The sequence below is a fragment of the Oryctolagus cuniculus genome, chromosome 5 (genome assembly GCF_051225735.1).
Source record: "Oryctolagus cuniculus isolate XC-2025 breed Fujian yellow rabbit chromosome 5, ASM5122573v1, whole genome shotgun sequence".
NCBI lineage: Eukaryota > Metazoa > Chordata > Mammalia > Lagomorpha > Leporidae > Oryctolagus > Oryctolagus cuniculus.
This window is the reverse complement of record NC_142871.1, coordinates 11,938,028-11,954,187: the sequence shown is the minus strand read 5'-3', so window position 1 is coordinate 11,954,187 and position 16,160 is coordinate 11,938,028.

Sequence of the window (16,160 nt, the reverse complement as noted above, 5' to 3'; positions counted from 1 at the left end):
AATTTGGTCTTCTAAAGTTACTTTTCTTTTTTACTGTTTAAAGGCACAGTTATAAAAATGAAAAGCAACCTAAAGACTGGAAGAAAATGTTTGTGGGAGATATATGACAAAAGACTTGCAATATATAAAGAATTTTAATAATAAATAAGAAAAGATAAACAATCCAACTAAGAATGTTAAAGAACAGAACAGATACTTGAGCAAAGAGGGAAGTATTCAGATTGCAAGTCAATGTATGGGAAGATTCTTAAGCTTCTTCAGTCTTTCAGGAGCATGAAAAGTAGAACACCATGAAATACCATTATGTTACCCACCATTGTGTAGCATTTTAGAATCATCTCTTGATTATGGGTTGAATCTGGGAATATGATGAAATACTCCTCCAGTAGCAAAAAGACTTTGTGAATATAATTAAGTTCCCAATTCTGTTAACCTTTAACTAGGGAGATTAGGTTGATTGGTGGGATCCAATCACCTGGGTCTTTAAATCCGGATCTAGAGGTCAAAATGGGGGAAATCTAGGAGATTGGAAGCAAGAGAGAGATTCTGTGCACAAATACCAGCTTTGAATAGGGAATGGGGTCATGTTGAGAATGCAGGCAGCTCCTAGGAGCTTACAGCAACCCATGGCTGATAACCAGGAGGGAAGTGGGGACCTAACTCTTTAACATTGGAGAATGCTAGTTTGCTGCACCTGTATGAACTTGGAAGAAGAACATGGGCTCAGGTAAGAATATGGGCTGGCTGGCGTCTTGATTTTTGCTTGAGAGACTGTGTGGGAAGTGAATCCAGCCACATGGGCCTTGACTTCTGACTTGCATGAAAACTCCAATGTTGTTTTAAGCGACTAAGTCAGTGGCCATCTGGTACAATGCAGTAGAAGATTCACACACTGACTTATTGTATCTGTCTGTAGAGAGGTGGAGCACCTGGAGCACGCCAACACAGCTGGCAGCAATGTGGAATGGCACTGCCACTTTGGAAGACAGTTTGACAGTTTATTTTAAACAGCTGCACACCTTTGGACCATAAGACCTGCTGATCCACTCCTGGGTGCTTGCCCGAGAGAAATGAAAATACACATCCCTGAGAGACTTGTGTACAAATGTTCATAGCAGATTTATTTATAATAACCAAAACTGGAAACAATTGAAATATCCATCAAGTTAATGGATAAACAAATTCTAGTTTGCAATTATTGCTTAAGAATAAAATAGAATGAAACGTTAAATATTTTTTTAAAGAAGCTGGATCAAAAAAAAAGAAAAAAGATTGTATACTATAAACCTATATAATATATGATTCCACTACATAAAATAAAAAAGAATCCATGCTAATCTTAATGGTAGAAGGCACATAAGTTGCCCAGAGGCAATTGAGAAAGATAGGAATGGATTACAGAGGAGAGAGGAGAGACTTTTGTAGCAAAGAATCTGTCCATTATCTTGATTGTGTTGATTATTTCATATTTATTTGTCAAAGAATATCAAATTGTGCACTTTAAATAATTGTAATCTATTCTCTGACCATTCTACTTCAATAAAGCTGTAGTAATAAGACAGATACACTCTGTAAACTAAAATACAAACAAAATGGGACCCAAGTTCATGGTTTCCTTTTCTATTCTCGGCTCAGTTTCTAACTAGTATATGAGCAAGTAACATCATCTTCTCCTCTCATATACTCCTTTATAGAGAAAGTTACCAGAATGAGATGATATTTATGCACTATTCCTGTGAAATACAATAACATCAGGTACCTTTTATTGTATGTTTTTTAAGTACCAGGCAGTGGGATTGATACTTACATCATGACATGTGACTCAGAGAAGTCGGCAGCTTTGCCACGATCACCATGTGAGAGTAAGTAGGAGGTTGAGCATCAGAGTCCGCCTGACTTTACAGTCTGTGTTTTCAGCCAGTCTTCTATGCACCTATAAATACAGGTACTTCAGAAAGTTCAGGAGAAAACACAATTAAAAGACAAGTTTATTTTGGTGCAGAAAGTTTTGAAATCATTTTTTTAATAATACACATTTTTTATGAACTTTTTGAAAACCTGTGAATAGATTTTAACTTTTTCATTGCCAAATTAAAATTAATTCCATTTTCCATGAATGTTTTGGAGTTCCCTCATTGTATTTTTTTTTTTTTTTTTTGGACCGGCAGAGTTAGACAGTGAGAGAGAGAGACAGAGAGAGAGACAGAGAGAAAGGTCTTCCCTCTATTGGTTCACCCCCAAAATGGCCCTTAAGGCCGGAGCTACACCAATCTGAAGCCAGGAGCCAGGTGCTTCCTCCTGGTCTCCCATGGGGGTGCAGGGCCAAGCACTTGGGCCATCCTCCACTGCCTTCCCGGGCCACAGCAGAGAGCTGGCCTGGAAGAGGGGCAACCGGGACAGAATCCAGCGCCCCAACCGGAACTAGAACCCAGGATACCGGCGGCGCAGGCAGAGGATTAGCCAAGTGAGCCGCGGTGCTGGCCACCTCATTGTATTTTGACCAGTGTTCACTCCCTGCTCATCTTGCTAGCTTTTAGCTTTGGTATGTTCTTTTGGCTATCACTAAACTACAGAGTTGCCTTCCATTTGCCATCTTTTCTCATGGTTTAACATCCAGTATAGATCATCTTTCATGTGATTTGTGGAATTTAATGGCACAGCTCTTATTAATGTTAATGTGAGTTGCTGAGCAGAACTATATCATTGTGCTAAGAATTTATACACGACACAATTTCATCACTAACATAACAACTCACAAATTACAAGGGCTTAATGTAATTCTGAACTTTACCTTTCATTTTCTATCATTGCCTTTTCACTCAAGAATAAAAATGGAACAAAAAAGCCCATTGTATACAGGATAATATGTAATTTTTTCTCTTATGGAATTTAACTTCACTTGAAAGAAGATACGATAGAAATCCCTGAAGAGATCTTTTATAAGAGATCACTTACAAGCTTTTCTGTCTTTTGCATGCATATATTTCTCAAGAGAGAGCCTATAGTATTATATATAATCAAGTGAAAAATACTATGCTAATTAATTAATTAATTAAGCTTATGAAACGGGAAAATAGGCTCATCAGAAAATTTCACCGCCACCCATCAGCCCTGAACCCTCTCCCTGTCTGAAGTGGGCCATATTGCTGCTGAATTACTAATAGCCTGGAGGGTGAGCTGATTAACAATAATCTTCAGTTTCAGAGCAGTTTTCATTCTTTATTCACATCATGGTTCACACGTTTTAACATGGGTCCAGAATAAGCCTTTCAGGAGGCGTGTGGGCAAGCCCTTTGGCAGAACCAGGCTGCAGAAATAGGGGGTCGGCGGCACAGGTCCGATCACATCCTTTCTGCCCCAGGGCTTCTGTATCCCCTCCACCTAGGTTTTGTCTTCTCATTTTATGTGATTCTGTTGGTATCTAATTTCTTAGAAACAAGAGACTAAAGGAGAATGGAGACTGAGGGACGGGTTTAATGGCTCCGATTCTCTTCACTGCTTTCCGTCAGGTTGCTCTCTGCATTGCAGGTGTGTGTTGGAACAGGCTCGCGTTCATCACCTGGTCTTTCTCTTGGCCTGTGCTGTCTTGCACTAGCCCCACGAGGCAAAGGATGCTAGAAAAACTCTGGGAAAAGAAAACTCACTTACTTTAACTTTATTGTTTTTTGATGTTGGCAGGTATATTTCTTTTTAACTTTAAAATAGCATTGTTAAGATATAATTGATCAATCAAGTCACATTTTTAGAGTATCTGGTAAATTTTGACACATGATTAGATGGTGACACCACCAGTTATTGATCACCTTCATCACCTGTGCAACACACCTTTATGACTTCATTTTTCTCTCTTACCCAGTCTTACCACCTGTGTGATTGGATCCATATACCCACCAGCAGGTTGAATTTAATGCACACATGTTTTCTTCGCTATTACACAGGATAATTATTTTGAAATCAGTTTTTACAAGTTAAGCATTGGTAGGTTTCACACTGCCTTGGTTTGAATGTTGGAAACGGACTCCTCAAATTCCTGTGTTAATGATTTTTGAAGTGAAGTCTTTGGGAGGTAATTAGATTAAATGAGGTCATGGAGTTGCCCCCAGGTAGCAGAGGGGCTTTAAAAGAGAGAGAGAGAACTGAGGTCCATCTCACTGTGTGATGCCTTCTTACCATGCATCCAGAAGACCCTCACTAGAACTCAAGTAGATGCCAGCTCCATTCTCTTGGACTTCCCGGCTTCCAGAATCATGAGCCAAGACTTCTCTCCTAAAGACATGACCCAGTCTTGGGTGTTTTGTTGTAATAACAGAAGAGGGATTAAGATAATTGCTATCCTGGCTGTTGACATGCATGTGTAGTTGTGGTGCTGTGTACTTGCCTGCCGTTCCAGACAACACATGCATCGTGCAATTTGCTTCAGTCTCCACAAGGCTTGCTTTACTTGCTGATGTTGTCTGTTTAGTCTTTAACTTTACCACCTTTGCCAGCCAATGTGTCCTCCACCCTAATGCACGTACTTACTGGTCTATTCAGTTACCATAAACTTCCCTTGTTTCTCTTTTGTTCTTGCAAAGAGTTTTGCCGTTCTCTGCCTAGCTGGCTTGACAGCAGCCTTTTTAGTAATACTTCTCTCTTTTTTTTTTTTTAATAATCTCTTTAGATAGGACTACTGCTCTGGCAGCATTTTGTTCTTAGCATTATTCCAGAACATGTCACATTGTTAATGTCTGCATACATACCTGGTCTGCTTGCTAGGTAGACACAGGCCTACTAAATCCAGGAAAGATGTTTTCAGTCCTCTGGTTCTTAGCATGTAGCCTAGCATCCTGTGCAAGGCAGAAATCTATGGCATATTTTTTAAAATGTCACATTTATTTGATTTTTTAAAGACGTAAGGCTTTTATTCTGTTATTCTATTCAAGAGGTGGGGGGATCCACAAATATAGCCCCAATGTTTTAAAAGAAACAGAGATTCAGCTAAAATTGTAATTTTAAGAAATGAGAAGACTCCAATAAATTAATGGAAAATGCATATTAGTAAAGAGCTGTGCCTGGATTCAAACATTTTTGCACCAAAATAAATTTACCATTTAATTATGTTTTCCATGAACTTGTTCAAATATCCTCAGGTGATATGTGTGTGAGTGTGTGTGTATCAACGACCATATGTGTGTGTTGACTGCTTTAGATGTAATGACCATTGGCACTCACAAAGACATCCTCATTGACACAGCATCTGACTTGTAGTTGGGAAGTTTTACAGGCTAGGTTGGCCCATTTGGGAAGGTGTGTGTTCATTTTGTGGGTTTATTGTTTTTAATTAATATGATGCTTGCTCCTCCCATATATATATATATATATATATATATATGAAACAGTGTAGCATATATATATATATACATCATATATATATTCATATATATAAGTGTAAACTTGACTAATTGGGATCTTCTTGCCTAAGAAGTTCTTTACTAAACACAGGCAAGTTTGTTATTGTTCAATAAAATCATTCCTAGCCAGTGTTTCTACATTTTGGTGACTAACTAGAAGCTGTCTTATTTCTGACCAGATCCGTCATCTTTCTGTTGAGTTTACATTGAAAAAAATTCTTTTTGAAAAAATACTTTATGCTACCAGTCTTTCTTAGATAAAAATGTGTTGGAGTTCAATGCTGTTTCTCAGTAGCATGCATGAAAAAAAAAAACCTGACTTTTTTTTTTTCAATTCAGTTCTTTTTAGAAAAGCATTTTGTGAATGCCTACCATGTTCAAAAAGCTCTGTACGTACAGTGAGAATAAAAGAGTGAATAATACCTAGCCCATCTTCTCAAGGATCTCACAATGTTCCAGGGAAAACTGAAAAATAGACGAGCATATCAGGGGATGGAAGCCGCTCACACAAAAGTCCAGAGATTGGGACACTGGCCACTGCATTCATGGAGCCCTCAAAAAGAACCTGACCGTCTGAGACTCTTTGTATGCAGTGGTTGGGAAGGAGTGGGCCGGGCAAATGGGCACCGTTAACAGGTTTAAATATCAGATCAAGGCCTCTGGATTTTCATTGTATATGGGTCACAGGGAACCATTAAATATTATAAAGGGAGGATTCAGAATGGAGATTTGGATTCTGTGATATTAGCTTGTCAGTTCAACGTTTATACATAGAATGTTAAGGTTGAGGCAAGCATTGGTCCCTCCTTCCTGTGCTTCTCTCCGTCTAGAAACACAGTTAGACATTGTCGAAAGATATCAAGGGTAGTTTGCAGCTTGTAATAGGTCAGTGAAGATCCATGGAAAACAGGTGGCTGCACGACCTGGACACTTCCCTCCCCAAGGAAGGTATTTCGTAGGGTATTTAGGGTTTATGTAGCCTTGTGAGGCTGAGCACATTGTTTTTGATGGTTACATTTGCTTTGATTGGTATAAAAGGTGACCCCTACCTGGTGTGTTCCAGACCACTGAAGATGTGGGAACTTTGCCCTGACTACTCCAACAAGTCCAGTTATATTCTAAAGGCAGCATTTGTGCGTTCTGCAGAGAGCAGGAGAGAGCAGGGACGAGGCCCACAGGGTGACTGCATTAAGACTCTTTTCCTGTCTTCTTTGCCACTCTGATGGATGATAATAATTTTCTTTTTCCCTGCCGATAATAAATTTAGGCTTTCTTCTATCAGTGTGTGAATGTTTCCAGAGGTTTTTCCCAACTTAGTGTTAATAAAATTATGCTTCTGAGGAAGGTGGGAGAACTCCTGCCCAGGCCCCCTGCGGCTGGACCGTGGGGTCTGGCCTCTGCTCACCCGCAGGATGAGATGAACACCTGCCTTGAGACTCTTCTGGATCCCCTGGGAAAGACAGCCCATGGCTATAGTCAGGGACCCAAAGGGTAAGCAGGGATGGGTGGTCTCCATGAGGAGGCCAAGGGCCTATGTGGATTTAGGGCCCCGGTGACCTTCTTGACCGACACCCACTGTGGAATCTTCCTGGGCCACCATCTCTCCCCGATTGGCCGAGCCACCCCCTCACTGCACACTGTGAACACCTGCCCAAGATGGGCCTCCCTCTGTGTGCAACTGTGTTATCAGAATGAATTGCACTGTGCTTTCCAGAGTGTATTTTTTTTTTTTTTTGGACAGGCAGAGTGGACAGTGAGAGAGAGAGAGACAGAGAGAACGGTCTTCCTTTGCTGTTGGTTCACCCTCCAATGGCCACTGCAGCCAGTGTGCTGCGGCTGCACACCACGTTGACCCAAAGCCAGGAGCCAGGTGTTTCTCCTGGTCTCCCATGGGGTGCAGGGCCCAAGCACTTGGGCCATCCTCCACTGCACTCCCTGGCCACAGCAGCTAGCCTGGAAGAGGGGCAACCGGGACAGAATCCGGCGCCCCGACTGGGACTAGAACCCGGTGTGCTGGTGCCGCAAGGTGGAGGATTAGCCTAGTGAGCCGCGGCACCGGCCAGAGTGTGTTTTTACTCCCCAGATGTGGATGTTTTCTGTGCCCAGGCCATTTCAGTTTGAATCAAGGGGTGTGTTTGTGACATACTCTTGATAGATAAATATTAAGTATGGATTTCAATGTTAGAATCTGTTTCAGGGCCGGCGCCGCGGCTCACTAGGCTAATCCTCCGCCTAGCGGCACCGGCACACCGGGTTCTAGTCCCGGTCGGGGCGCCGGATTCTGTCCCGGTTGCCCCTCTTCCAGGCCAGCTCTCTGCTGTGGCCAGGGAGTGCAGTGGAGGATGGCCCAGGTGCTTGGGCCCTGCACCCCATGGGAGACCAGGAAAAGCACCTGGCTCCTGGCTCCTGCCATCAGATCAGCGCGGTGCGCCGGCCGCGGCGGCCATTGGAGGGTGAACCAACGGCAAAGGAAGACCTTTCTCTCTCTCTCTCTCACTGTCCACTCTGCCTGTCAAAAAATAAATAAATTAAAAAAAAAATCTGTTTTAAACCTTGGCTGGGCCATGTAGGTGTGTGGTGGTACACAGATGGAGACCAGGAGCAGCGGAGGCAAAGAATCAGTGTATTTCACGATGGCTTAAGAGCTCCAGCCTCCTATCTGTTGTCCATCTCTGGTCGTCACTACTAACTCTGCTGACCTTCCTTGGCAGGTTGCTGCGAAGGGGCTCTTCCCTGGATATGCAGGACATCTCATTCTGCATGTGAGAACTTTCTGGAAAACAGCTGTTGGTGAGAACTCCTAGTTAGGAAAGTTAAAAGATTTCATGAATATGATTTTATAACTGAAGAAACCATGAGCTGAACCTGCTCACAATGATAATTTGAGGTTTAATTAATTAATGACTAAAGTATTTTAGAAACACAAAGGACTATATAAATGCTAAATATTATTAAATGTTAATAGCCATGTTCTCGAATAACACTGATATTAATTTAAATTCCTAAACCTTATTATCGGAATGAAATGCATGCTAATGAGGCTTTCCTAATAAATATTTTGTTTATGATGTATTTAGAGTGGTATTACTTATCTTGCTAGAGCGAGTATAAATTATGGCACTTGGCAAAAGGGCTGCTGCCTTTTCTTCATGATAATTAAAATGGAAATTTAGAGAAATATAATGAATATATTAAGCAAAAATTTTGTGCAAAACCACTGAGATTCACTTTATGACCGAGCCAACTAAATCCATTTCTTCTTCAAGTAGTGCTTCTGGTATTTTGTTTGTCCACATTTTCTTATTAAACTTTCCTTACTGTAGTTGGTGAAACATATAGAAATTTTCAAGCAAATTGGATAAAAATCTTTCCAAGGAATTTTATGAAAATCACAAGTCATCCTTTGAGATCCCTGGAGATATTCTGGGCTGTTTTCAGCCAAGCGTAGGGAGTCCCTTTTATATCCCTTCTTGCCTGGGACAGCTGACAAGCCACTATCACTGCCGCACAGATGGGAGGCAGACTTGCTGTGCTCTTCGTTTCGTACATGGACTGGGGAGTGATGCTACAGCCTGTTTTTTGGGGCGTTGAATCATTTGTGTTTCAATTAGTGAAGCCCGGAGTGAAATCATCAGGTAGAATGTATTCATACATTATTTATACATGATTTTTCTCCTACTGTGGTGGCTGCTTATAAAGGCTAGAGATGACTTAGTCCAGATCTCCTTCAAGTTTAGAAGCCTGAAATTTATAAGATTTATACTCATACATACTCTAAAATCATAAAAAAAAAAAAAAAGACCTTTATTTTAACCCTCTTTTTACTGGTAAAGTGATCACAACTCTAACTCCTGCATGTGAAAATGAGTTATAATACTACTCTACAGCAATATGTTAGTATAATGTTAAATATTTTACATGCATTATCAAATTTAATCCTTTTAGAAACTCTTTGAAGCAGTAGTATTATCCCTTTAAAAAGCATACATTAATTTAAATGTATACATCTATTTAAAACAATCTATAATTAAGAATAATTAATTTTATTATTGGCTTATGAGGACCCTTTACAAAGTCAGGAGAGTAAGCCTCTCTCCTTTGGGGTCATTTTGTTTTAAATTTGAGAGGCAGAGACAGAAAGCCAGCCAGCCAGCCAGAGCTCCCAATGCTGTCAATGGCCAGAGCTGAGGCAGGCTGAAGCTGGGAGAGGGGAACTCAATCCAGATCCCCCCTGTTGGTGTCATGGACTTGAACCATTGCTTTCTGCCCTCCAGGGTGTGCATTAGCAGGAAGCTGGAATCAGGAGCAGAGTTAGGGCTGAAACCCAGTTATTCTAATATGCAGATGGGAGTCCCAAGCCTGCAGTGTAACTACAAAACCAAACATTCCCTACCATCACCCCAAGCCCAGATCAAAAACTTTGTTAATTTCTTATAATTTTAAAAACTTTGATGTATTAAATTAAGCAAAACATATTCTAGTTGGTAATATCTGATCATACATTCCTTTGGGATCGGCTCCTTTTATTTTATCTGAATTTAGAATACCTTTGCCATTAAAAATGAGAAAACAATTTACAAATATTTTTCCAGCTCCTTAATAAATTGAAATTGTCTAATTATTTTTCTGCTTTTTACATATAATTTACAAATCTATCTGAAATTTATTATGTCATACAATTGCAACCCAAGCTCCAAATAGATTTTTTTTTTCCTTCAAAAGGCCAACCATTATTTCTAGAAGTTTTATAAAGTGTGATTAGACCTTGGAAAATAAAGCAGGCTGATCCATGTGCCAATGAGCGTGTGAAGTGTCTCTGTGAGGCAGTTAGCCAAGTGGTATAGCATGAACAGGCTCAGACAGCGAGAGTCTGCTCCAGACTGCCCAAGCTTGGGCTGTCTTGGCTGAATCCTCAGGAGGGGCAGGAGAACTCTGTTCTCAGGTCATTAGCTTGAATGTTTGAATCCCTTGGGTGTGAAAAGCAGAAGTGGCTGCCCAGAAAGACCAAGTTCCCAGGCTTTGTAGATTCTCCTATCATTTTTTCAAAAGCCTAGACTTGAAGGTGTGTACTGATAGAGAGAGCTGAAAGAGGCCTCCAGACAGTATGCCAGCAGTGCATCAGCCCAAGATGGGACAGTAATGGAGGTGATCTTTATGTCAAATGCCACTTCACACAGCCAGAAAATTGGCTACAATTCTGTTATATGGGAAATGAACTTAGTGACTTTTTTGCCGAACGGTGGCAATTTTAAGGCTGTAAGGGAATGGTTTTACTGTTGAATTTATAAAGGAAAGAATTGCTGATTTTTTTATTACTCAGAGAAGATGAGAAAGAAGTTAATGTGTATCACATCTGGTCAGCATCCAACAATGTTGATAATGGTTACCATGCTCTGTGAACTCACTGTGTGTGTGCCCTGCAGATTTTACATGTGATTTCATCAACCTTCCCAATAATCCTATGGAAGAGCGATTGTTATCACCTGAAATAACTTATCTTTGTTTTATAGACACCGGTATAGGAAGCAGAGACCCAGGGATTTGATTCCAAAGCCTATGCACTTAGACATGGAATTGTCTGTTGGAATTAGGTGCAATTCCTACTACATAGTATTTTGAATGAATGAATAAATTAATTATTGGGGAAGTATGCAAAATAATATTATCTATAAATATTTAAGAGAAAAAATTATTCAACTTACATATTTATTTACAGCAACCTACATATTTCTATTTCAACAACTTCAGAAACTGAAAGTACATCTTCATTAATAAAATAATTGAATAACCACAAAGCAATAGCTACCAGAAGAGCCCATGAACTACCCTTGTATCTTAATACAAATACATTTGAAGAATTCAATATACCTGTTTGCAGGTTTCTTAATATAGATAATGAAAAGCTACAAAGAGATCAGTTAATAGTTATATTGTTTTTTCATATTTATAAGCAAATTTAAAGTAAAGGATTTCTAAGAAAAATACAAATAAAAAGTATTTGTGGAAAAGGATTATGTATAATACTCAATATAATAAAAAAACTAATCAAAGAATGCAAGACTAAAAATCTTAAAGAAATATGGATAGACCTATACAATATAAATGTTTTCAAGTTCTGTTTATAGAAGTTTGAGCTAATATGTACATAAAGAATTGAATTCCACAGGTAACTATTGAAGAATTAGCTCTGTTTGCATGATCTTAAAGAAAAAAACTTTCAAAGAAAAAATATAAAATTATGATAATACAATTGTATTGCAATCTCATAAATTCAGTTATTTAGAAAATATGTAAATTTCCCATTGCTAATTATTTCAAAAACTAAAAAAGACAGGAAATAAGGAGCCACTTTCCTAATGGTTATTACTTTTCTAAGCTAATAATCATCAGAAGTTTGTGGCTCTCAGATAAGGAAATGAACATAAGCAAATCTGTAGAAAATAATGTTCCCTAGCTTGGCAGGTGACATTGGACACAGAGATACAGATAAAAGAAAAATATTAAAAGTTGAAAAACATTATGACAGTTAAAGTGAATAACTGCAACAGGATGATGGTCAGTTAGGGACCCCACCATCAGTTTATCAGGAAGATAGAGGCAGGGCCAAGGTCAGAGAACCCTGACTAAATCTGTAAACATAAGCAAGTGCTTTGCCACATTAGCATATGGGAAATACCACATTAGAATTTTCTGTGACATACAGACCACAGAATTGTGAAGATGGAACATGGAAAAACAAATGAATAATGCATCTAAAGCCATTGTCACAATATTAAAATCTTGGCTAGATTCTTTTTATGTTTTCCCTACCTACTGAAATCAAATAGTGAAGATGTATTTGTGATAATTATTTAAAAGAACAAGTGTGTCTACTCTAATTAATTACTAATCTTTAGCTCTTTATAAAGAAAAATACACAGTTTAAGCCTAAAAATTCCCAATCCAAGTCTTTCTAGTCAATTATTCTACATCATTTGTTCATTCATTCATCAGTCATTCAAAATCTTGAATTGTCGACGCGCAATTTTGAATGACTGATGAATGAATGAACAAATGATGTAGAATAATTGACTAGAAAGACTTGGATTGGGAATTTTTAGGCTTAAACTGTGTATTTTTCTGTTAAGGATACACGATATCAAAGACAAAGTTTCTGACATCCAGGAGTTCAAGGGTTATTAGGAGAAATATGTAGTCACAGTTATCTGAATGAGCCTAGCTGTGACCAAACAAAAGGTGGAAGGGCGGACAGTTCCATTTGTCTACACTGGGGGAGGGTGTGCAGTGGAGGAAGGCACGTGAGCTGCATGGTGAGGATGCAGTAGACGCTGGGATGACTGGGGATAAGAGATGGCGGGCAGCTAGAATATCTTGTTCAAGCCCCAGTGAGAAGACAGCGGGGTGTGCAGGAGAAACCACAGATGCTCCTCAGAGCCCCAGCAAGAGATGCCACTTGCCTTAGAGCTTGGTTGACAAATAATACTGGTGGGGTTATCTGGCCAAGAGAGAGTTCTCACCGTCGTCTCCCCTCTCTTACCTTCAAAGACGAAAATGACTTGAAAAGATTCACAAAAATATTTGGGGCACAGAGAGGGTGGGTCCCAGATGCTGGAGTTCTTCCTGTTCTAGCTCGTGGGGCTGGGTAAGCCAAGAACAGCTCTTGCTGCCCTTTCTTGCCCTTTCCTCATTGGCTCCTCCATTCCTCTCCCTGCTTCTGGTACTTGGCATTTGCTTATTTCTTTACACGTGGGGTGAATGCTGAAGGTCTTGGGCTGCTGATCCCTGGCAGGAAGCCTGGTCAGCCTTGTCTCCAGCGACTCCCTTCTCACAAGGCCAGAGGTCTTGATGGACCCAGGGCTCCTCTTCCCTGGGGAAGAAATGCACCCTTTCCTCTGTTCTCAGCATCCCTTCCAGCCTTGTAGGAAAAATAAGCAGGGGAGGAAACTTGGAAAAGGAGTTGGACCTACCCAATCCAGGCAGGGAATCCTTGCTGGATCCCTAGAGTCCAGGCCAGTCCTCCAGTTTCCACATTAGCACTGGGGCCAGAGGCCCTGCAGGTCACAAAATGTGCCTTCGCATTATATCAGTGTTTACTCAGATATTTCACCCGGGCAGTTCTCAGAACTTGAATGCTCCTGAGTTTCCTGGCCCTAACAATGGCTGACTGGCTGGCTGTCTCTCGTATGCACATCTAGCAAGGGGTTGTGTAGGTATTCACTGAAGGGTTTGAAGCCACATGTTCAGAGCAGCATATCTGAAAGACTATTTAGGAAGCTACATTAAGACTTGCCTGTGGGGAGTGGTTGGGTAGGATACTGATCCAAGCAGCAGAAGACTGAATAAAAGATGGAGAGGACTCCAGCAAGGAAACAAGGAAGACACAGTTCAATTGATCGTTAAGGCTTAGTGATAATTAGAGTGGGGAATCTGATAGGAAAATTGGATGCTTTAGCTTCCCACCAAGGGTGGGTTGGGCACAATAGAGAAAGATAATGTGTTATAATTTGAATATCCCCAAATAAATGATTTGGTAATACCTCTGGGAAATAGATACGGAGTAGATTGGTTCTGGCCCTTGTAAAGGAAGTCAAAGCATAGGGGAGGTCATTGAAGCTTGGATTTAAATGGGATTAACCAGGGAGGGTATGCGGAATAGGAAGAGCTGAGAATAGAATTATGGGGACATATGTGTATAATTGTGAGGTGAGTAGAGGAAGGGAGAGAGAGGAAGGGAGATTGAGACGAAATTTTCCAAGACATCAGATGCTTTCAGGCTTTTTCTATGGCTTTACACCGGGGGACAGAAACTGGCTATTCATTTAATATAAAGAAAAAAAGCTACGGAGGCACAGCCACAGTCATTCATTGCCATATTTTCAGTGGTGCTTTGGTGCCACAATAGCAATGTATAGGAATTGTTCAGTTGCCACAGAGCTCACGTGGCTCACAGCTAAAATAGATGCAGACCATTATAGAAGAGTTGCTGACCCTTCCTCTGGATCATGGTGATGGATCCTAATCGCTGTTGTCCTCAAATGTCAGTGACAGAAAGAGGGAAACTCAAGATCTCATCTGTCTCCATTGATCTTCGCAATCACTGGGAGAGTGGAACTCATAGCAGAAAGTTCATCAGCTTCAGTCATGACTGAAGACAAAACCTGGAAATGAAGACACAGTATTTAATCCGAACAGATGGTGCCCTCTCTAGTTAACACCCCATCACAGGGAGAACTCAGGAAGCTCCAGTCTTTGGTGTGGAGCCCTCCTCTCAATTTGGAGCAACTGTGCTGAGAAAGGTTGAAAGGACACTGAGGTTCCTGTGAGAAGACAGCTGATGGACAGGGAATCGTCAGAGCATTGCAGTCATGGCCACATACAGAAATCAGGAATCGCAAGAAGCTGACTGCGAGGCTGCTCTGAGTGGCTAAAAAGGCGCACGTTCCTCCAGCAAGTGGGCCCAGAAGTGGATTGGATTTGAGATGAAGGCGTTTGTTGTGTATGGAGGCCTGAGCCAGCAGACCGTAAGTGCTGCGGAAGATGCTCCTGCCGCCCGCTCTGCCGTGGCTCTGGGCTTCCTGAGGATGCGCGTCGACAATTCACTTCCAGCAGATATCAGGATGCCGTTAGGAGAAGTTCTGATGTTGTGATTTTTGTATATCACTGTTGAAATCGCCAAAATTTCCTATTTGAAATACCAGTATCTAAAAGTATTTGGAGCAACAGAATACAAACAAAATCATCTTTCTTCTGGGAAAGGCCAAGAAAAGTTAAAGGAAACTCAGTGGGCTGGACTTGAACTTTAGCTCCATTTTCCCCACGTCTGCTATGAATATCCGCTCCTAGAATCTGGTGCACGTTGGTTGGGAGGGAAGGACAGTAATGAATTCCTTTTACTGAGACCCTTTATATAAACACTTCACTTATCAGACCATAGAGAGAGAAGTAGATGGTTTCTTACCATCTCCTCCAGACACATCTGGCCACAGAATTTGCAGAATGAAGATGTGGGATCACTTGTTCAAAATGCAGGAAAAAAATGCCATTAAACATACTAAAATAATACAGCTTTTTCCCTCTTTCATGATCTTTCAATTTGGCATGGCATTTCTTACTTGTTCTTTAGTGTTGCTAAAAAGTGAAGAAAAGTTAAAATTTTAAATTGTAATAATGTTTTAATGGTAATAATGATAATCTTCTTTTCTTTATATTGTCCATTGCTAGTTTGAATTGCAATTATGAGATCATTTAACTAATACACAGATTCATCAGAATGACAAAAAGTGAATGTGCTTGTACCTGTATATGTAGTTTATTCTTACTAGAATCGTGGGAGTTCTGCCAAAACCAAATCAGTGGTTTTTACTTTACTGTGTGATATGTCCCCAGTCAATTAGCACTCTATGCTTGGTCTCCTAACTGGAAGGAATGGGAGGGACAGAAACTGCCCTTCAATGTCATCATCGGTGGTTGGCTGATGTAGAAAATAATTTGAGTAAGAAAGAATATGATAGAGCTGTTGGTCAGTCATGTTTCTTAGAGGTGATCGTCACCTTCTTTCTGAATTGAAGCCAGCTCTGGTTCTTACAGCCACAGGGACCTTTCAGGACCGTCAGCATCCCTAATCCCAAAGTCAGTCACAGACGTCACCCACGTCACTTCTACTCACACTGAGCCCCTCTCAACTCCCAGCCAACAACGGTCCATTGAGAGTCTGTGTCCCTTGGACAACAAGTGTATTGTACCTTTTCCCTGCTCATGCACATGCTACCT